General features: G+C 44.2%; 1 protein-coding gene and 1 pseudogene across 4 annotated transcripts in view; one reads left to right on the top strand and one right to left on the bottom strand.

Annotated features, from left to right (window-relative positions):
• The window catches only part of PRKCH (protein kinase C eta), a 231150-nt gene that overhangs the window by 31561 nt on the left and 175349 nt on the right, over positions 1-24240 (bottom strand). The gene's annotated exons all lie outside the window — the stretch shown is intronic.
• On the top strand, positions 22834-23511 carry LOC102985090 (60S ribosomal protein L12-like; annotated as a pseudogene).

Here is a 24240-nt window from a genome sequence, read left to right as displayed (position 1 = left end):
GTTTCCACCTTCACTCCTGTGTACACACAGGACCAACTTAACTTGAGCAAAGGGACTGAGAGATTGCCCCTTGCCTTGTCTTATGGTAGGAAAAATAAGTGCAAAGAAAACATTCGTTGATTCTCTGGACAAATGCAAGAGGCAATGAGTTTGGTTAATGTCCACACTGCAGATCACACACCTCCTTAGGACCATCAAATGAATGAGCCATCAAACCGGCAGTTGAGCCTTCGATATCTATTTTTTCCTTCCACACCCCCCCCACTCCCAGGAGGGTTGAAATTCCCTGGCTGAAGCGGCACAAATTTATTTAGCACTCCTTGCATTACTCTTATTTTATAGTTGCCAAGAAAACCTCTCTCACCGACACTTCTTGCCAAAACGCTTCCTACGTGATACCTGGCAGCATTTGGTGAGAGAGCCGGAGGCAGGGTGGAGGGCTTCAGACAAAGACACCAAGGAGATGACAGCCCCTTGGTGGTCAGGGAACTCCTGGCCATTGGGCCTAGCTCCGACCGCACAGAAAAGATGCTGGGCCCAACGGCATACCTGGACTTGATGGTCCAGGGGGCACAAAGTGATCAACAAGCTGAATCCTGCTTTAACTCCACAGGTCCCCCGACTGCAGAGAGCTGAGTGCAGCTGATCCACGGAAAACTACCTGCCAGGGCAGCGTGGCTTCCCAACCACAGAAATCCAACAAGGAAATGGAGGTTCTCATCTAGCAAGACCACAAATAGCATCGGCGAGTCACAGGGATGCTGAGAGCCTGCAAGCTGGGGTCACGGTAGGCGGGGAGGAGACCCTCACTGGCTGGCCGTCTGCAGGGCACGTGCATGAAGATGAAGGATGGAAAGATTTCCAGTAAGGAGGAATCAGAGCATGGCTCCCTCCCAAGCAGAAAGACTTTAATGACAATCAGGGCAGCTGTGGAGGAGTGGGGGGATGGGCAGGGGCAGACAGATCCTACCAGGTTTATGTTGGACACACGGTGCCAATACCAACAAACGGGTTCACAGAGTGAAACTCTGTTAACGTCACTGGGCACACAGCACTAGGGAAATGCTAGCCATGGTTTCTGGAGACAATGGAGACAGTGTAAGGGACAATGAGACATCTTAACTTGTCTAGCTGCGGCTGGTTCCCTCTAAGGAAACCCAGGGCTCTTCTGACTAATGAGACTAGATCCTGTCACTGGGGCTGGTTCCCTGAAGCCAGTCCACTGCGAACAAACAGTAATGTCCCTCCTTTGCCAGGGTTACAGCTTGGGGCAAACAAGCAGCAAAAGCTGGTGCAGCCATTTGCTGAAGGAACTTGCAGCCTTGCAGATCACGTGAAGGGGGACATGGGTACTGCTGGGAAGGGGTGAGGAGGAATGTTATATGACAGGAAGGAGTAGGGTTTTTAGCCCCAACCCCAGGAAGGGATATGCAGGCTGCTTTTGGCAAATGACTAAACACAAATCTTTGCCAGCATTAGTAATACCTTATGCAATAGCAATTTCAGAGGGGAGGGGCGGGGAAGGGAGGGGCGGGAAGAGCAGGGGAGGGGCGGGGAGGGAGGGAGCCCTAGGACGACCTGAACAGGAACTTTTGGCCGCATCAACAGGTCTCATCTGGTTACCTGCTCTCCCCATCCCAGCAGAAACCTGAGCCATCTAAACGGAAGTCTCTGAAAAAACCCAGGGACATCTATTCAGAACCACTCCCAGGCCCTCAGAATTGAATAGGAACCTCGCATCTTAGTTCTGGATTATAGTCAGTACTGCTTTGTTTTCTAATTATGTTTTGCATAAAAAGTCTTGCTTTTCCCAATCAGATTACAAACTCCAAGGGTAGGCCTGGAATATTCCACAGCTCATTCCCAGACTACTGATCACAGGATGGACTCAGGACAGCAACACACATCTGAGTTCCTTTCCAAGAAGGAACTTTACTGATTTCCTCCTAATGCTGCGCATGTCAGAGAAAATGTGCAAAGCATCACATTTTCCCCTAAGATATTCCCTTTGGGAGAAGTCATTGCTACTTCCTGAACACCTACCTAGTCTGTTCCCAGTACTTGGTCTTGTAACCAAAGAGCCCAGGTTTTTCAAAACAGACATTTAAGTTGTTCACTTTGAAATATGTGAGTGCTTGTCTGTGGAGACACTGTCCAAAGACTCGCCAATTTTATGTAGCTGTATTCTCCTTAATAAAGGTAATCTGTTAAATGCGTAAGAGTCATCATAACTTCCTAAGATCTTAAAAGTCAACAGAATTCACAAATCAGGGGGAAAAGTATTTTTAGCTTATGCATCTTATTTTTACTTTAGAAAGTATCACCAAACTTGTAAGCGGAAGTAGCAGATGAACATACCTTTTGAGAGGAGACTAACGTTCTTCTTGCCTAAATGCTGGACTAATCTTGATCCAGTAAATAAAGGCTATTTCAGTTTGGTCACTTTCCCCAGCTCCTCAGTTTCTCTGTTAAAACACTGTTAAGGTCACAAGGTGATCGACCTTAGTCTAAACAGTTACTAACCCTGGATTTCATTCCGTAAATAATCCATGCCACAACATTATACATATTCCCATATGTATATTACAGAGGCAATTAAAGACCTTTTGCAAATATAAGGTTTCATGCAGCAATAATAGTGGGGCATATTTTACATTTCCTAGGGAACCATAGTCCATGCTGATGATCTGGCAACAAATCCAGGGTGATCGATTCTGAAGACAGAGCAAATCTGGACTTGTGGCCAAGAATGACGGATGGGCAAATACTCGATTATGCCCTTATGGAGCAATACAGCCCCCATTTGCCTCTTTCAATCTGCTTCCTTCCCCCTCCCCCAGGCAACCTTAGGGAGGTTATTCGACCGACTTTTGTCTGCCTGTTCCTAAGAAGTAGTGTAGTGTGAGGTTAAGGGACTCTGGAGCCAGGCATCCTGGGTTTGAGTCTTGGCCCTATTCTTTACTAGCTGTGTGATCTTGGGCCATTTACTTAATCACTCTGCGTTTATTTCCTTATCATGAAACGCAGATAACGAGAGTTCCTGCCTCATGGGAATTATGAGTGTTTTAAATATGAATTGCTTAAAACAGTGCCCACAATGCATTGAAGTGCTATGGAAGCATCAGCTATTATTTCCTCATCAACAGCAACAACAAAGAAACACATAACAGATAACAGCATGGCCGGTTACTTAAGATTTTTATGAGAATCAAAACCAATAGAGAAGATACACGGACTTTATAAATTCTAAGTAACTACTGTAAGCTTTTGAGTTTGAGGCAGGGAGGTCTATTAGGTTATTAAGTGACACACCTGGCTTACAAACGGCTCTGTGGGCAAGAGAGCAAGAAGCCAAAGCAGCGTGCCACGCAGTGCCCCAGCCTGGCGCCAACAACGAGCAAAATGTCTCAAGAACTGGTGCAGCCCCATCATCCAACACCTTCGTCTCCTTTGCACATCTTTGCTGAGACCACTTTCTGAAGCACTAAGATGTAGGAACAAAGATCTCTGTTCAGCATCAGCAGCCCTGCCCAGCACAACGAGAAAAGGTTGGTTTAAGTTGAACTGCCAGGCAGTTCACTGCAGGTGAGCCATTCTTTCAATCAGAACCAGCTGGAGGAGGAGAGGGAAGTCACTAAATCCTGTCGTTGGCTATCAATACCATCACTGTGGCTGGGGACATTTATTTCCATTCTGAAGAACTGACATGGGATCCACATCTCACAACGCAATCAAATAAAACTCCACTGGTACAGCCAGTCCTCGCTTTCTACCCTCTCCCTGCCTAATTATTTAGGACATAAACCCAGTTATGGAGATGGGTCTCATACATTCAATGATGTGATAAAACCCAGGTCCTGCAAGGCCACTTTTGGGAGATGTTGTTTCTAATTGTTCACTGTTTAAACAATATGGTGATAAATGAAGGTATCTTTTCAGTGTGTCTAAATCTATTAATATTTCTTATCACGTGTTTTCACAAATGAGCAGTCAACTCTGGGTACCATGCTTACATTTAAGAATTTCTATCAAGGCCACTGCACTGGTGTTCACCTTCCTTTACCACAGGAAGCCAACAACGGTCACAGGTATTCAAAGGAAGGGGCAGGCAGAGAGTACAAGTTCCAAAATCCTGCCTCGGGCTGCTGATATTTTATGATTCTTATTTTCCCAACTAAAATGTGATCTCCAAGGTGGTACCTCCTTGTTTTCTTTTCTTTTTTTTTTTTTTGCGGGTACACGGGCCTCTCACTGTTGTGGCCTCTCCCGTTGCGGAGCACAGGCTCCGGACGAACAGGCTCAGCGGCCATGGTTCACGGGCCCAGCCGCTCCACGGCATGTTTTTTTTTTTTTTGCGGTACACGGGCCTCTCACTGTTGTGGCCTCTCCCGTTGCGGAGCACAGGCTCCGGACGAACAGGCTCAGCGGCCATGGTTCACGGGCCCAGCCGCTCCACGGCATGTGGGATCCTCTCGGACCGGGGCATGAACCCGTGTCCCCTGCATTGGCAGGCGGACTCTCAACCACTGCGCCACCAGGGAAGCCCATTTTCATTTATCTATCTTTGTATTTTTGAGTTCCCTTTGGTGCCTAATACCGTGCTTTGCATCTACTGAGCCCCTAATAAATGGCTGATATTCTTTTTTTAATAAATCTATCTATTTATTTATTTTTGGCTGCGTTGGGTCTTCATTGCTGCGCAAGGGGTATCTCTAGTTGCGGCGAGTAGGGGCTACACTTCGTTGCGGTGCCCGGACTTCTCATTGCGGTGGCTTCTCTTGTTGCGGAGCACGGGCTCTAGGCGCGCAGGCTTCAGTAGTTGTGGCACGCGGGCTCAGTAGTTGTGGCTCACGGGATCCAGAGCACAGCTTCAGTAGTTGTGGCTCACAGGCTTAGTTGCTCCACGGCATGTGGGATCTTCCCAGACCAGGGATCCAACCCGTGTCCCCTGCATTGGCAGGCGGATTCTTAACCACTGCTCCACCAGGGAAGTCCCAATGGCTGATATTCTGAAGAGCACGCCCCCTCCGCCATCTGCTGTTGGTTTGGTCCTGAGACCCCAATGAAGCTGGATTAAGGGAGGACGTGGGTGACTCTCTTAGGAAGCTGGTTGATTCTGGTTTGTGCTGGAACCCTGGCACCCATCTGGGACCTCCGGAGCAGACAAGAAGCTGCCATTGCCTGCTGGGGTCCTGTCTTGGAGGTGACCTAGCACCAGGACAGTACCCCAGGAACCTTTGTGGCTCTGAACACGCTTTCAAGTCCACCCCTCTCCAGACATGAATCCTTCCTGTCCCATCTAGAACCAAACCAATTCCATCCAAGAGAGAAAGGAAAACTGGCCCTGCTTGGTGACTGCCTGTTCATGTTTGGCTGATAGGTGAGAGCAACCTGTGTTCCTGTAAAAGGAGGATATTAAAAATTCTGTTGACTTCCTAAACAGGATGTATGTGAATTCACCTGACTACTACAGGAAACCATGAACCTGGGAGTGGATTCTGTCATTAAGACAGTGGCCATGAGCAGACAATACAGGCAGTCAGGCCGGCTGGCTGAGAGCTGCTGGGCAGCGTGCAGGCTGGCATCTTAGTGCACCAGAACGTTCTGAGGGACACACATCCTACCCTCTCCTCAGAGGCAGCACAGGGGGTCAGGCGGTCAAGCTGGAATGCAGGTACTATCCGGTGCACTGTCTAGTCAAGGGATAAGGACACTTGTTCCAAGCAAGAAAGCAAGGTTTCTTGCCTCAGCTCTGCCACCTCTCTGGGCCTCAGTTTCCTCATCTGTAAAATGATGGGATGGGACTCAATGACATCCCCTCTCTACTGCTCACATCCAGTCAATCACTAAGAACTGACAATTACGCCTCCTGATTATATTTAGAATTGGATGCCTTCTCTGCACCACACTGCCATGGTCTCTATTCAGCCCATCTCTTCCCAGGTGGATCACTGCATTTCCTAACTGGTCTCGTTCCCCTTTCCTCCTCCATTCTCCATGCTCTACCGGTTATTTTTCAGAACTACAGTTCTGATCTTGTCCCTTGAACGTCTGAAACTTTAAGAGGCTCCTGTCTGGTTGTAGCATCCGTAATGCTCCACCACTGGGCCTCTGCCTGCCCTGCCAGCCTTACTTCCTCCCTACACCGTCCTCGCCTGCTTTACATTCCCAGATGAGCACCATGCTCTCCGGTGGACAAATGCTCTCTGTGCCTAGAGCAGCGCTACTCAAAGTGTGGTCTGCGGACTGGTACTCACCTGCAAACTGCTACTGGCCCACAATGAAGTAGAAAATGAATGAAGTAGCAATGAAGTAAATAGAAAACTTGAGAATCAGCATGTAGAAACTTTTATAACTATTCAACAGTAATTTTATGTCTGTGGACTCTAATAAAAATCTGGGCTTCTATTTATGTCTTTCTAAAAGTTCATTTTTTCTAGTAATTTATTTTTTTACATTTTATACAAGTATTGGTCCTAAATGGATTGGAAAGGAAGAAAAATCCACTGGTTTACCACTGCAGATAGTTTGAGGAGCTCTGGCCAGCATCTTTCTTCCTTCTTCTCTACTGGGTTGTCTGACCACTTCAGTCTCACTGAAGCCTCTGGGCCTCGGAAACTTCCTGCGTCCCTTCCTCGGACAAGCATGACGTCTCTCCTCTATGCTCCAGGGGAATTTGCTGCATACTTCTAATTATAGCATTGATTGCACTGACTGTAATTGTTGTTTTCCCTGCAGGTCTTTCCCATGCTTAATTCAGCTCTCTAACCTCAGAGCAAGGTGCCTGGCACAGGGCTGAGTGGGTAATTAAGTGCTGATTAAACTGAACAAGCCCTAGGTTTTTACCCTAAACTCTGGTTACATGCCCTTTACCCATACACCACTTGAGTATAAAATTCTTCTGGCCAGTGTATCTCCCTCAGATACCTGGTTGGTGTTCTGTACATAATGGGTGCTTAGGAAATGAGGAAGAAATAATGGGAGCTGCTTTCTGCATTTGGTGGTGACTTCTTTGTGCCACCCCGCCAGTTGTACTCAATACTCTGGCTCTCAATCTAGTCCTAGAGTTAATATAAGAAAGCTGGGCTTGTAGGTACAACAGCGCATGACTAATGCGTGTGCCTGGTGATTAAGCATCCTTACGACAGTGTAGTTTTATAACCAGACAATACAAATTACCCCGGTACATTCTGCATAAAATTAAAAGGTCAGTCCAGGAGGAAAAGGAATAATAAGATTCCTGAAGTCCTTCATCAAGTTGAAAAGCTCATCTGATGTTTTTTTTAAAAGGCATCTCATGGAAAACTCCAAATCCAGAAGGGACAGAATATTACAGAAGAATCTACTAAAATCTCAGAAAACCCTTTAAGCCCAAACTAAAGAACACAATTCCCATCATATGGGACTACTTTCTTTTTGAAAGTTGATAAATCCAAAATTGTCACTGGGAACCAGTGGTTCCCTGCATTTTCCAGAGAAGGCAGTTTTGAGAACACATTTCCTGAACCTCAGCCTCTTGGGTTCTACTCCTAGATTTTCCCTTTGAAGCCATGGAAAAATTCTCGCCCCTCCTCTCTGCTTCAGAGACCTTTCTTTTAAAATGTTAATGTAATCGCCCACGTTTTCAGGATGTAGTGTATGAAATTATCCCAAGACTTCATGAGGGCTTCTGAAGTCAGGGCCCCTAGGTTCACTTATGGTTAAGAACCAAACAAGCAAGCCCCAGAGACAGAACAGTGATTTTTTTTTTTTTCCCTGTTGGAGAAGGAAGTCTTCCTCAAATTAAAAATAAAGGATCAAAAAAAAAAGGATCAGCTGATGAAAGAAAAATCACCAACATTTAAGATCTGAAAAAAGTGATTATTTTGAAACAGAACATTCTGACTGACCGATGTAGGTAATGTACAAGCCATCGAGTTCTACCCACTCTGATGAACTCCAGTTTCACTCTGAGTTTTATGGCCATTCTGAACAATGTTTTTTCTGCCTATAGGGCCTGGGTCCCGTTGACACAGATGTGAACTCGGAATTTTTGGTCTGGATTACGTGACACATTCCTGGCCAGGAAGGTGGTGCTCTCTCCTCTCCTGTAACTTTCCATCAATGCAAATGAGGTCACAAATGCCGGGAGGCAGCAGCGACAGGTCTACATGGGAGAGACTCATCAGCCAAGGCAGGGTTCGTGCTTTCTCTTCTGCAAAAAGCGTTCATACCATCCTGCTGGCACATGTCGGGGAGGCTGTGAGCTTTGTGCCACAGATGAGTCAAGACACCCTCCAAGCCACTGCTCTGGGGATGCCTTTTCTTCCTTGTATGGCTCAGGAGGCAAGAAGCTTCCTCTGCCCTTCCAGGCCCTCAGAGGTCAGGACTCAGGGCCATCAGAGAGGTTCTGCCTGTTCTGGGCTGGGAGTGGCCCCAGCAACTCCTGACTTCTGGCTGGCTGGAGCCAAATGTGACAGGGGTGAGTGGCCTGAGGGTGTGTCCTTTCCTAGGGACAGCGAACATGGCCTGCCCTCTTGGAGCCACCAGGGGATGCTCAGGAGTGGGCACTGCAGAGACATCTAGCCACTCTGGATGTCGCTCATCTGAGTATTGGCTCTCAGGGAGCAGAGCCACAGAACTGATAATTCTAGGTCCTAACCGGATGGAGATTGTTAACTCTCCCATTGGCTGGGGTGGGGAAAAAACCGTGGGATATGTGAAAAGGGGAAACTCAGGGATACTATTTGCAGAGGGTCCACCTGAATCCTTAAACTGAAGTGAGATGGGAGTTCACTGAATGGGACTACGCTGTCAGGTAAATTCCAAAGCAGCTAATAAACACAGTCTTCCTCACGTCTCTAACCACTCCTAAGTGTCTCCTTTCTGGGCCCCTCCTCCTCCACCCTCCCCCTTGAAGGGTAGGCGGTTCCCTGAGGTTCTGTTCTTGGCCCTTGCCTGGGTTTATTTCCAGCACAGCTGCTAGACCATATGGCACCTTTGTGCAAATTAGAGAAAGGCACCCTTTTCTCCAGACGTGTTACCACCACTGCCTAGGAAATTCATTGTCAGCACACACATTATCACAGACTCTGACGGAGGGGCACTCGCTGGAATTGCTCAGCACACGGTCTGCCCAGTTGTGCAGTGGAAGCCCATATGGATTCAAATATCACCCTGGACAGACGGCTCCCAAGTTGAAACCTCTACCCTGACACCTCTCTCTGGAGATCCAGAGATGCCTGAGAAGTTAGCCATGAACTGATTTGGGGGCAAAGCTACTAGGGATGTTTCAACCCTTCCAACCCAAAAGGATGAAACCGGACATTACCCAACTGCCGTCTTCACTCAGCTAAAAGTTATAAAGCAGAAACTGACAACACCACTGCAGAGCAATTATACTCCAATAAAGGTGTTAAAAACAAAAAAAGCTTTAGCGTTCTCTGCGGGAAACCTCGGAGTCATCTTGAATGCCTACTCCTTGGTCCCCATATCCAATTCACCAGGGTCCTCTCAGCTTCTCCTCCACTCCATCTCCCGTCCCGCTCCTCTTTCCGTCACTGGCACTGGCTTGCTTCAAGCCGTGACTAGGTCTTGCCTGACTTACTCCAAGGACTCCTACCTGAATGCCTGGCTTCTGGACTCGCTCCTCTGCACTCTGTTTCACACAGCACACTGATTTCCTGTTAGTCTCTTTTCTCCAAAGCTTCTGATGGTTTCAACTGACAGGCCAATAAAACCCAAACTTCCTAGCCCACATCCAAAACCCTCCATGTTCTCACCCCAACTTACCTCAACTGCCACCCGCCCCCTCTGCTCTGGTCCCTCAGTCACACTGAGTCCTCATGAGTCCCCAGCAGAGGACACTTCCTGCCCCCAGGCCTCTGCCCCTACTGTTCCAATTACCTGGAAAGTATTTCCATATTTTGCTGCTAACTAAAAACCTATGGCTCGAGTGCCATCTCTTCTCCAAAGCCTCTGCTGACCCTCTGCATCAGAATTAATAGCTTCCTTTTCTGTGTTCTCATCGCATTCTGTTTTCGTTTCACTTTGACCATTTATGGTACCATGTCTTAAGCTGTCAATTTATGTATGCGTTTGGAGCCCCCTATAGACTAAAGCCTTGAGGGCAAGGATCCTGTTTTATGTACCTTTTGGTTTTCAGAGCCAAACCCAGTACAACGCAGATGTGCAGGACATACTGAATGAGTAACTGAATGGTGGAGACGGCTCCTTCCTGGTCAAACAAAGGCCACAGAAAGACTTAACGATGGTCTACTCTGAGCCTGCATGTTGCAAACCCCAGCCAAACAAGGGAAAATGAGTGCACCACAGTATGTCAGGAGGGGTGAAGGGTACTTTCCAAACCAAAAGGTCCATTTAAGACAAACACACATTGATGCCATAACACAACCTGCATCAAATGTGATTCCTGGAAACCAAAAGCTCTTGGCAGGGGGCTGAGGCTTGGCACCTTGCAAGAGAGTTGGTAGGGTTTGGGGCTTCTTTCTGAAGTTCCCTTCTGCCTCTTCACAGCTCTCCAGACCCTGGACTGATGCAGCCCCACCGCCCATGTTAATAACACCTTACAGGAATCTGGACATGACTCAGAATAATGCTCACCTTGGGAAGGTGAGAACGTGGATGGGAAAGAAGTGCCACCGAATGGGATGCTTACAAATCTAATTAGTAGCACCATCTTGAGAGCAGAGCAAAAAAACCGACTGTAAGTTCTGAGTGAAGTAATGCCCTCAAGCTCCGCTCTTTGAGATACATTTACAGACATGAGAAATCCATCTAAGAAAGACCATTTACAGCATAGGGCCTCATGTGTGAGACAAACCCAACCACGTGACCAGCATTTTTTCACCTTTATTCTACGTAATGCCAAACCTCCTCTTATCTGAGATTGGGTTCCCCCATTTGGGGGAAAGAAATGACCAGGAGCACAAATCTACCAAGACAGAAACTGGGGAGGGGTAGCCTGACTTTGCTTTTCTGACACAGTGGAAAATGTGGGTGTCTGCACATACCGCTGCCCTTATATTCTGTCCTCATGCGGAAGCCTGACTAGCACACAGAAAAAAAAAAGGAAGAGCTTTCAAAGTCAAATGATCATACACTTTTCTGGCCATCTAGATTTCTGCTTCCTGGATGGATGTCACTAGGATGGCCTTAATAATATCATTAACCAAGCCATCCTCCATCACTGTGCCTAGAGAGGGGGGGGAAATACACCCCTATCAATACCTAGAGAAGAACAAGACTCCAACCTCTGTATTGCCTTGATGCTAAGATCTGTGCCCACTCCATCCCCTTTAATGCTTTTGCAACAGGGGAGTTACTTGAAACTGACGACAAAAAAACTTGCCAGGTGCCAGTATCCTCATTTTCATCATATCAGATACCATCAGCATCTTGTGATCTTTGGCTACTTGGAATCAAGAATATACAGTAATTTTCAGTATGCATTCCCCTTGTCAATTGCTGTGTTAAAGACTGGGGAAACCAAAGGGAAGGAGCTGCTAACAGGGAAGTTACGACTTATGCATATTGATTCACCTTCAAAGAAAACAGTCTAGGTAATTCCATTTGAAGACACCAGTGCCTTAAAAGAGGCTTGGTGGAAGCCCACTGGCTGCAGGAACTTTCCTACTGTATTAAATGTCTGTTCAGGAGGAGTCACTGTGTGGCCAAAGGGAATAAGAGGCAGTCAGGTTCCTTCTTAGGGTTTGTTTTTTCCTTTCTTTCTTGGTCTGAGAAAGAGCCATAGGGCAGGTGACTGATAGCCTCTCCCACCCTTCATGAAAGTCTAGGCTAAGGATAGTGTCTGGTTTTCTAGGAGACTCACTCTTGGCACTGAAGAGGAATTTTCTGGGAGAGTGGCAGGGGGTGGGTGATGGCTAAAGAAGAAGGGAAGATGAGCTTTCCAGGGAGCGCCCACTCAAGAAGCCAAGGCGTTCAGACTTGGCTTGGGAGGGTCATCATCGCCCACTCGAAGGAGCCTGCATTCCAGGGCTGGCATGTATGGTAACACCACGTAACCCCCCGACACCCCCCAGCTGGGGCTGGGAAACTGCCACAGCCCCGCCCCTCTGATTTGAGGCCCGGGGCCACAGTGTGGTGGAGTTCCTCCTGCTGACTCACGGGAGCTCCACAGAAGTGTGTAGAAATTCCATGATGAAAGATGATCTTCATGTCATTTCTGCTAGTGGTTGGATATTACATCAGATTTCCTGGAGCAGAGTCTGGCTGCCATCCAAACTCTGGAGGGATGGTTCAATGTTTCCAAAGTGAGGTGGAAAAGCTCCCTGTGGTTGTAACATTCTAATACATACTGCCCTCGTTTCCGCCGAGGACCCACAAGGGGACCTACTGCAATGGAAGACTGAACCAGGCCTGTGGGCACTGATGTGGAGCTAAAGGACATCTGGGAGTTTTGGAGGAAGTGAATGAGTGGCCAGGGCCAAATGTGGTCTGGCCTTGGGTTCCTTGTTCTTCTTTTTTAAACTGAACTTTAGTTGTACAGACACATGAGTTCTATTTGGTTAGAACTGTGGGACTGTAGTGTCCCCTTTGGTCCCTATTCTGAAGCTATTTGAGTTTGAGATCCTGTTCAGCAATGAAAGAAGTGGAAAGAGAGGTAGCTGTCTGCCTCTCTCATCTCCCCTTTCTTTAACTCTATCGAGTAAAAGTAAACATGAAAAATGCACTTATTTCCTTCCATGTCACTTTCACGAGTAATTACTTTTACTTTTTTATATGCTTACACGAGAATACATGCTTCCTGTAGGCAGGGTCCTGGCCTATCTTGGTCACTATGATATCCTTAGACACAAAGTAGGTCTCAATGAATATTTGCTCCATGAATAAATGAATGACTTAACAGATGCATAAATAAATAGGTGAATGTAGACCCATAAAGTTATGACTACTGACAAATTTATCTCTCATGCAAATATATTAAAGTATCATGCAAAGGAAATAAAACATGGAACTCAGGGGAAAAGCAATTTTCTTCCATGTGTCTTTCCAATTAAGATAGTGACCAATGCTAAAAAGATACTTTTAAATGGTTAATAACTAAATTTCCAATTCATGGCCTGGGAGAGAATAGTCCATGAAAAGAAAATGCTGGGGGAATTCCTTTCCTACAGAAGGGGAACCCTCTAAACTTCTAAAAAATATCCCCTTTTCTTTGGTTCTGCCATCTCACAGAAAAAAAGAAAAAGTTGTAGAATGTGGACACCTCTTTGTAGGGTGACTGTGCAACGTACTGTCCAAAATGGGCCTCTGAGTAAAAGGGGGGCGCTCTTAAGGGGGAATCGCAGGAGCAAACTGGGACTTCTCTGGGAAAACTAAGACACGGGGCTGACCTACCTCCTTCACCATGTAAGCTACCTGCTCAGAGTTAAAGCAATTTCTTGAAATTCTTCTCTTGAAAGTGCTTGTTCTTCCCTGAATTCTTCTCATCTTAACTCTTTGCTGAGTTGTTATCTTGAGAACTCATTCTTAGGAAGTACAGTATCTTGAGCTTCTCTGGGAAGTTATCAGTTCTAGAGTTAACTCTTTACACACCAAGTGTGACCCAGGCCACCCTTCCTGGATCATGTATCAAGTGAGATACTGTGAAAATGCTCTGCATAGTCTAAGCCCGCGATGCTCCCTCTTTCTTTTGATGCAGACAGAACATAAAAATATACCATAGCTGCAGCAAACTGAACAAAGCCCAGCAGCCCCTCAGACAGACTTCAGAGGGAACGTGCTTTTTAACATACTCACTTCCTTTGGTAGTGCCTCAGCACAAAGATTACACTCAGCCTTCCCAGCCATAAAAGCTTCAGTTTTTCCCATTCTTGCTGCCAAAGCTGAAATGCCAAGAAATGCCGGGAACTGTGATTATACACACTTCATATTTTACACTCTGAAACCCCAAGGAATAAGCTGTGGAGAACAGAGTCCTATTTCTTAAATGGCAGCTGAATAGATAGGGCACTCAAGCTTTGCGGAGCGTGGCTGAGTATTTGCATGGGGAGAAACAAACAGAGACCTCACAGATTTTTCCCGTCTGTGTGGACCTTCCTGGCATCTGGGGCAGACCTTGGCTAGCTTTTCTCATTTCTTTCTTTTTTGCTATTTTTTAACTTTCTGAATTACTCATCCAGATTCTTACGGGAAAAAAAAAAAAGTCAATGCCACACATATAAGTCAGTCATAAGGAAACTCAGCAACTGCCTCTGACAGGTTTGAACCTGTCTCTTCACAGACAAGAAAACAAAATTTCAGTGTTCTTTAGGCCCAAACTGAATCCCCCATTTTTTAGAGTAGCAATAAAGCGGCCAGCCTGACAGCATTTAGATCTCAGGTTTGCTTTGTCAAAATTTTCCTCCCAAGCTGTAAATTAAGTCTTAAGTTAATTTCGCCGCTACAGAGTATTTTTGTCAATTCCAGCATCTAGCGTAGGAATTAGAACAAACACACACAAACCAAAAAAACTGGGCTTCCTTCCTCCCTCCCTCCCTCCCTCCCTGCCTTCAAGAATTAACACAAGAGCCCTGGGTACCTCACTCAGGAAGGGCTCATGATGGCAAGAGCTATTCTTCTAAAGGGTGAATTTCATGACTCACTATCACCTGCTTTCCTCTATTGCTCCGTCCCATTTCTTTGTCAAAGGAGTGTTAAAATCCTCACTAAGGGCAAACTTGGGAGGGGCCAGCTTCTCATTGCTTGGATTAAACAAAGATTTAACACCCGCTCTTGTTTAATTCACAAGATCTGGACGGCTTCCACATGTTTACAGAGCATAAGAGCTCACATCTGATTTTTTCCTCCCTTTGACAGTGCCTGCTCCAGTGCTTTGCAGAGAAAGGGGTTTGAGAAGCTGCTGGTAAATGACCACTCTGCACCAAAGCAAAGCAAGCACCATGCAGCCAGCGTGGGCGTGAGTGCTGCCGCTCCTTAATCCCATTATAAATATAACCACTGATGCAACTGCACGACGTGTAGGGTTGGAAATGAATTTCTCTTTGTAGCTATATAACTGCAATAAACTTTTATAAGCCTGTTGCATGATCTGAACAGACCTGCACAGTTTCTCCAACAAGAGCAGAATTCTTTGCAGGTTTGAACCCTCACCCACAGACCCTGCTTGGAAAAGAGAAGGAGGCTCAAAACTGCTAGCTTTTTTACAGGAGTTTAGAGCTGGTCTTTCAAAAGGCTTAGGAAATCTTCAAGTGTATCCTATAGCACCATTTGTGTTTCTATAGGAAACACAGAGCTTGTGGATATGTAAACCATTTCTGGCAGGACATACAAAAAATGGGTAACTGGTTGCCTTGAGAAAGAGAAATCAGGAAGCTGGCCTTAGCTTTCACTATAATCTTTTTAGAATAGCTCAACCATTCTTTTTTTTTATCATATGTATGCATTAACTCATCTAATTAAGTTACATCGACACTGCTCTTTAGTCAATAACTAATACCCTGTTTATACCCATCTTCATATCATTTATCTCCCCCAACGTGTTCCCCTGGACAAGCTCAGTAGCTAGAAATAAAACAGAAATGAAGAGAAGAAAGAAGAAATATTGCTATACCATGTGCCAGAAATGGAGGGATACCAAATGAAAATGAACAAGGAAACCAAAGCTCTGGATGCCAAGCCCTGATAGAGCCATGACAAATGAGAGAAAAAGCCTGAGGATCTTGGCTCTTCATCCTGAACGCCCTGGAGAACATCTCTTCCCTTGCTGACAATTCCCTTTCACTCCCTACTGACTGATTTCTCCTCTTCCTCTGCCCATCCCCCACTCCTTTTGCTGATTTCATTTAAAAATATTGGTTCTCAAAAATCACCAAGGTAACACATTCTCACTACAATCAGTGTGATACAATATGAAGATACCTAATGAAAAATTAAGAACTGGCCACCCCATCCCAAACTTGTTTTGTACCTGCTCTCCCACAGCTTCTTCCATGCACATATCTATGTACAGTTGGATTTTGCTACCTTTTTTTTTTAAGCAAAAATGGGACTTAAATGAGCATATGAACCATTTAACTTATTTTTCTCACTGATTTATCTACCAGGAAAAAACCACCCAGGTGAATAAATGTAAATCTAGGGCTTCCCTGGTGGCACAGTGGTTGAGGATCTGCCTGCCAATGCAGGGGACACGGGTTCGAGCCCTGGTCCAGGAAGATCCCACATGCCGCGGAGCAACTAGGCCCGTGAGCCACAACTACTGAGCCTGCGCGTCAGGAGCCTGTGCTCCGCAACAAGAGAGGTTGCGATAGTGAGAGGCCCGCGCACCGCGATGAAGAGTGGCCCCCGCTTGCCACAACTAGAGAAAGCCCTCGCACAGAAACGAAGACCCAACATAGCCATAAATAAATAAATAAATAAACTCCTACCCCAACATCTTCTAAAAAAAAAAAAAAAAAAAAAAGTAAATCTAACTCATTCATTCTTTCAATAGTTGTATAATATTCTACAGGGTATACTGTAATTTATTTAACCTTTCCTTATTAAATCTGTCCGCTTCTTAAATAGGTTCACTGTTCAAGTTTCTTCCCTGGATCATTTTCTTCTTTATAATTGATAACATGTATGGAGAATTAACTGATACCAGATATGGGGATAAACAAGCAGCATGAATTGAATTCTCAAAATAACCTCATGGGAGAAGCAGAACTGTCATCCCCATGTTATGGATTAGGAAACTGAGACTTAGAGGAATTAAAGAGTTTATCCAGTATCACAGAGCTAGTACACTGTGGAGGTAAGTTTCAAATCCAAGTTGGATTCCAAAGCCTTGCTCTTAACTGTAAGTCAATACTGCCTCATTTGCACGCTGTTGCCACGCAATCAACCTGGAGCCTATGGCCACTGTCTTCAACGTTAGCCTGGTATTTACAACTTTGAGATGGGTCAGTTGACTAGGCGTTCCACAGGTACCTCTGACTCGAGGTGTTCAGGTCTTCATCTCCCCCACCCCCACACCCGTGCTCATCCTCTGCCTCATCTTTGCAAAAGGAAACTCTGAAGAGCCTATTCTAAAGTCACATCAACAATCAACTTCCCACCATGCCTGCTACCGCTATAATCAGCATCAACAAAATTCGATTAAAGCCCAAGTCTTATTTAAGAGGAATAACATGAGCTATTAACATCATAACTCACTTTAGTTAACCAATTACTAGTTATGATGCTGCTGATTTTACTAGAGAAGAGGAATGTAACACATCAAATAGATAGTGAATCAAGAATGAAAAATTACATGGATGGCTTATGGTTGCTCAGAAATCAGTGATTGCAAAAAGATAACCAGAATGAACAATATCACACTAATCATATTTCCTTCTTTGACAGGTAAACGACATTGGAAGAACCAGATTGCCTCCAAATATCTGAAAGGCTTTCTTTTAGAAGATTTGTGTTTTTTCAGTTTCCTCCTTATAGGTGGTTCAGAACCAGTGAATGGAAGATACTGAGAGATACTTTTTGAGTCAATACAAAGGTGAAATTTCCAAGTCATTGATGCCTAAAAGTGGAGGGAACAAGTTCCTTTTTGTTTGGAGGTGTTTAAATATAGACAAAATGACCACTCAGCAGGCTATTAGGTATTCATGCTTTGAAAAAGAAGGGTATATAACTGTGAACTCCCTTCCAATCCCAAGGCTCAAAAATTGTGTCAGTGGGACATGGATCAGGGAAGTATCAAGGATGTAGGACAGAGATTCTATATGTGAAAAAGCAGGTCTGGAGGGATATTCTGGAGGTTGGAGGAGCAGTGCCAAGGGAGGAAAGAGAAATGAAAGGTCATACAGTCAAACTGCCACCTTCCCATTTTGAGCACCATGCACACACTTTGGGAACCGGATCCCTCAGTGATGTCATTCTCCAAGGTGTGGGGCAGTTTGCCTGTCAGTTTCACTCACTTTTCTTTGCAGCTGAACCCAGAAATTCATCAATGTCTGGGCATTTTTGCCAAATGGTAACAGGGTGCTTGCACCAAGCTATATTTCTTCTTAGGAAGTTTGCTGATAAGTAAAATTTGACATTTGCAAGACAATGGAAAAAATTCCACCTTCAGGCAGACTTTATCAAAAGGCAAACAGTAATACCATGTTCCGTTTAGCTATTTCTCCTGCCACGCTTTAGTACTGGGATCCAGGAGGAGGATTTGGTCTCAACACAACTGGAAAACATACCCTCCAAGACTAACACACATGGCTCAGTGAGCCAAAAGAATGACAATGCCCTCATCTAATCCTCAGCTGTTCTCTCGTGTCAATCCATGGTGTGTTCAACTCCAGCAGGTACTATTCTCCTCAGGGCTGAAATTATTTCCAGGTAGATTTTGTACTATCAAGTAGTTGCAAAGCACCTTGCTTCACATAATAGAAAACGTTGAAAATTGAATAAATGTATGAATGAACCACTGTGATGGACTGGAGATGGGGCCTCTGGGAAGTAATTCAGGTTAGATAAGGTCATGAGGGTGGGTCCCCCATGATGGGATTTGTGCCTTTATAAGAAGAGACATTAGAGAGTTTGCTTCTCGTCTCTTCTCCACCAGGCATGTGAAGATACAGCAAGAAGGTGGCTGCCTGCAAACCAGGAAGACAGGCCACACCAGACACCAAAATGGCCAGCATCTTGCTCTTGGACTTCCCAAATTCTACAAGTATAGACATAAATTTCTGTTGTTTAAGTCATCCAGTCTATGGTGATCACTATGGAAGCCTGAGTAGACTAGGATGATGACTCACAGACAAGGAGTGATCACAGCCTGAAGGCCAAGGCTTGACAGAACTAAACTGGTACAGCAGCAGCAAGGTACCTATTTTTGATATAATCATGTTGAAAAACTCATATTGGGGTATATTCAATATCATATTTGAGATTCCCTTTTGAAAATAATATTTTTAATGATTAAAAAGACAATGTTTGTTCAATGTAGAACATTTGAAAAGCATTAAAAGGAAAATAAAAACCACCTACATTCCCTCAGATACTCAGACAACCACTGTTGATGTGCTGATGTTTATCCTCTTGAACTATTTTCTCTACAGAGAGTAAAGCTGACAAGGAATGAGGTCTTCTTCTGGGGGGTTTCTTCTGAACCATGACCATCACTGCACTCACAAAGTCACCTTAAAGAACCACATCCTCTTATGCTCACAAGGACGTTACTGAGAAGGGGTTTTATTTTCAGGATCCTAATATGGATATTCACATCCTATACTATCTATATAGAATCAACACTGGTTGCCTATAGGGGTGATTAGGGATTAACTGAAAGGAGCACAAGGAAACTTTCTGGGATGATGGAAACGTTCTATCTGTTATTTAGAGAATTGATTACATATTGTGTACACTCATCAAAACCTATCAAATTGTACACTTAAGATCTACGGGGGTGGTGGTGGAGTGAAGTGGAAAGACAAATACAACCCACTGGGTAACACTAATACTCATCATTAAAACATGTGCTTTGATGCATTTTTCCAAAGAATGTTCAAAAAGTGAACATTACTGAGCATGTACTACATACCAGGCTCTGGGCTAAAGGCCTCACATGCACCACTCAGGTGTGCGTTTCTAGGATCTGCATTTTATCAATGAAGAAACTGAGGCTTATAGCGGTTACGTAACTTGCTCAAAATTCCACAGCTGAGAAGTGGCAAGGCAGAACTGGAACCCAGGTCCCTCAAATCCCAGGAAAAAAAGTTATAACAACACGCATGCCTTTTGACTCAGCAGTAATACCTCCAGGAATCTGTTCCAGGAAAAGAATCAAAGACTGATCCAAATAGATGTGTACACGGATATAATAAATTCATCATTATTAATAAATCAACTTAAATGTACTATAAATTAAGTAGGTCCATATGGTAGACCACTCTGTATCATGTAATATTAGGTTTAAAAGAGAATGTAAATGACTTTCATGATAGGGGAAAATGGTCATGACAAATTAAGTGAAAAAAAAAATCAGGTTAAAAATGTATATACAGTATGACCTCAATTTTGTTTCTTTTTTTAAAGTAAATACATTTTAAAACTCTAAGGAAATATATTTGAAGAAAATGATTATCTTTCAGTGGTAGGGTTATAGGTTATTTAATTTTAAATTTTCAACAGTTACTATACGTTACTTTCGTAATTAGAGAAGAATCAAATTTTAAAAATAAAAAACACAGGGGAAAATCATTGCTCTCACTAACGAATGTATACCCGTATACCCAAGACTGTATATACACATCTTTATGAGAAAAATATCTTTGTACAGCCCCTTAATAATTTTAGGGTATTGACGGTATTCGATAACTTACACATAACTGTAAAAAAAGTGAAATCACCAGGATTTCTAACATAGTCATACATGTAAAATATACATGATAGGTTTAAGGAACCTACAAAACAATGTCTGGTTTGTAAAAATGATCTTGAAGAAGTTTTTACCTTTCCTTTTAGCAGAAAGGCATAAAAAAATGGAACAGATTACTGTTGAAGTCCTCTGAACATAGCAGACAGACCTGATGTAAATCTGAGAGGAATTAGCATCATCTAAAGCAGAAAAGTACACAACTTAAAATTTCTACAAATTCTATGGATCTAAGTCATCCAGTGTAGAAGGGTCATGGCAGAGACCACCACTGTTTCTCAAACCCAAGTACTGTACAGCTCCTTTTGAAATAACATGTGAAGAAACACTGATAGACATGTCTTTTCCTATGAAATATCTTTCACATGAGAATTACAATCTCAAGGAAGAAATTTTATCTTTATAGTGAGTGAAAGATGTATGTTATCATCAGAATGAAAATCCAAAATTTTAAAATCCATAAGAATTAAAATGATCATTTGAAAAATACTATTATGGATGCTCAAACATTCTTTTCAGTAGGTCAAATTCTCAAAAGGCATTCATTTATAAAAAAAACAAAACAAAAAACACTACCTTGATTTCTCAGCAAATCATGGGTTTGGACCAGTATAATAGTGGTGATAGATACTGGGTTAAAGAGGCATGGTCCATGCTCTCACAAGGCAGCCCATATGCGGAGAGGCATAGGCCAGGAAGAATGCTGAGGGAAGGGTATTACCGTGGGAGCAGAGAGGGTGGGCACCCAACCCAGATAGAGGTGGGGGGCAAGGGGGTCCAGGAGAATTTCCCATTAGAGGTGACAACTAAGCAGAGACTGCAGGGGTCAGCAGGCGTTCCCTTGGCAGAGAGAGGGAGAAGCATTCCAGGCAAAGGGAAATGCATGTTCCAAGGCCTGGAGGATGGAGGAACTGGCTCCTTCATGGATTCAAACCTGAGGTGGGATGATAGAGTTCCACTACAGGCTGCATGACCTTGAGCAAGTTACTTCCCAGAGCCTCAAGTTTCCTTATCTGTAAAAGAAGGATGACACCATTTCCTTGGAGAGATGTCATAAGAAGGCAAAATTAAATAGGTACAACTCCTTACAGAGGTGTTTGTCCTCGTGAGATAAATGCTCAGCACACATGGCTATTATTCTGTGTGGTAGAATCAGGGAGAGAGCTTGGATCATCTCCTCCGCTCTGTCCCAGACCTCTCTGTCCAGCCATCCTTGACCTCGCAGAGCACATGCCCCTCCCACAGTGTCCCTGCCGTTCCTTCCACCCGGAATGCTTTTCCCCCCATTATTCATAGAGAGCCGGTTTCCTCGCGTCCTTAGGTCTCTGCTCATCTGCTCAAAGAGCCCTTACAAGAGAAGCCTTTCTTAATCCTCTGTGTAAACAGTAAAACCATTCTCCTCAAACTTTATCTTCCCTGACATAGCTTTTTCTCCACAGAGTTTATCACCCCGACACTCAATATACTTACTTTTTGCTTGTCTGACTACCTGTGCTAGAATTTAAGCCCCTGGAGGGTAGGTGGTTTTGTCAGCTTTACTTCCAGAGCTTTGAACAGTGCCTGGCCCATGATGTGTACTCAACACCTAAGTGTGAAAGGAATGAATAAGTAACCCAAGCTAGAGGACGGGGCCTTCCTTTATTCTTCTTTTAGTCTCTGAGGGTGTGACATAAAGCTTTGCATTAAGTAGGCATTTCATAGGCATTTGTTTAACTGTACAACTGAATCACTTTTTATAAATGGCAGTGTTCATCTGGTACCTAAAGATCAACGATTATATTTTTAGAGCTTAGCAAATGAATCCAAGATTGTGTTTAATTATAATGAAGCAGTAGATTGCTGGATCAATTTGGTGGGGAATACAGCAAGACTGGTGGTCTGATTTCATTAGCCAGTGGAATCAATTAACACATATATCAATTAGTCCCAAATAACCACAGCCTTTGTTCATGCAAAGGTCAAACACTGATGATATATGCCAGGATCAGTATTCTGATCTAATAAGTGAAGTACAGAAACAATCAAAGTGTTTCAGGGCTGAAATTTCTTTCTGTCATTAATCTGGATCCTTGGAGAAATTGTACCAGGATATTTACTCCAGTGATGGTCCAAAAATGTTCTTCAATCGCCCCTCAAATGAACAACAAAAAAATTTGCTTCAATACCAGAAAAAGTAAACTCAAAATGAGTTCGACTGTTTCCCCCATACATTAGAGAGGCAGGTGACATTTAAACAAAATGCAACAGCAGAGTCTTCAAGTTTTACAATCTGTCCCCTATGCTCCAGGGCTTCCCAAGGAAACTATCTTAAGGACTTATGATAAGTACGTGGTAACTATATTAACTATACATGATATCAAAATATGGCTAAAATGCGAAGAAAATTATTTGGCTTGAAAGGAAAGCATAATCAGATTCAGTTTACTGTAAAAAGATTGGTCCCCTTTCAGCTTTTGGCTCAGAGGAGGCCAGGGTGCAACTTTCTTCATTCATCCCGAATCCCGGTTCATCTGACACCAGCCGCCTCCACCATGCTGCATAAGTTCGACCCCAACGAGATCAAAGTCGTATACCTGAAGTGCACTGATGGGGAATTTGGTGCCACGGCTGCTCTGGTCCCCAAGATCGGCCCCGTGGGTCTGTCTCCAAAAAAGGTTGGTAATGACATCACCAAGGCAACTGGTGATTGGAAGGGTCTGAGGATTACAGTGAAACTGACCATTCAGAACAGACAGGCCCAGATTAAGATGGTACCTTCTGCCTCTGCCTCTGGTCATCAAAGCCCTCAAGGAATCACCAAGAGACAGAAAGAAGCAGAAAAACATCCAACAGAGTGGAAGCATCACTTTTGATGAGACTGTCAACATTGCATGACAGATGTGGCATCCATCTTTAGCTAGAGAACTCTTTGGAACCATTAAAGAGATCCTGGGGACTGCCCATCTGTGGGCTGCAATATTGACGGCTGCCCCCCTCACAACATCACAGATGACATCAACAGTGGTGTGGTGAAATTCCCGGCTACAAGAACTACAAAGAAAAATAATTTAATAAAGGATTATTTGACGATCCCCACGCCTCCAAAAAAGATTGGTCTTCAGAGGGTTGATTTTTACAAGCCACAACTCCAATTTCTGTGAAGAATTCTCTATTTTTGAGGAAGCATCATGAGCAAAATTTCAGCTCAAGCCTATGCTACAGAGAAAGTGCAAATCTGCTGATAGCATGTATGCAAAGAATAATCTCTATCGACGTGGCATGTTTCAAAAAGCTTTCACATTTCCATTTCCACCTGACTGGAGCTTCATCAACACCCTACAGGAAAGCTATGTCAACGGTACCCCACTGGACAGAAGGACAAACAGGCTCAGAGTGTTCAGCAACCCACCCACATCCTCAGGACCAGCAAGAGGCAGGGCTGGGACTAGCACCTACGTCCTTCTGAAAACCATGCCCAGCATTCTTCCAGTTCAAAGAATATATGCTGCCTCTCAAACTTACTTTAAAATACGTGATGCTTTTCTATTTTTTTGTAGCATTATATTTTAAATGGAATTGTACTTTGGGGACACTTACTGTAAATGATGCAGTATATCAGTATTTTGTTTAACCACCGAGCCAAATTTAGGCAGCTTTCCAATGGGGCCTGATTCCCTAGGGTCCTGTCTGTGGCTCACTGTTCCATTTAAGACACTGTTGTTGGATGATCTCATCCAGTCCTATGATCTGAACTAACAGCTATGTCCTGATGACTTCCAAATATTTAGTTCCTGCCCACCTTCACTGGGCTTCAGACTCAAACCCATCTGCCCACTTAGCATTTCCACTGGAATGTGTCTCAAGCACCTGACATCTTATGTTTCCAGTTC

The sequence above is a fragment of the Physeter macrocephalus genome, chromosome 11 (genome assembly GCF_002837175.3).
Source record: "Physeter macrocephalus isolate SW-GA chromosome 11, ASM283717v5, whole genome shotgun sequence".
Taxonomy (NCBI): Eukaryota; Metazoa; Chordata; class Mammalia; order Artiodactyla; family Physeteridae; genus Physeter; species Physeter macrocephalus.
Note: the sequence above shows the minus strand (reverse complement) of the source record. Positions and strands in the feature narration are given on the sequence as shown.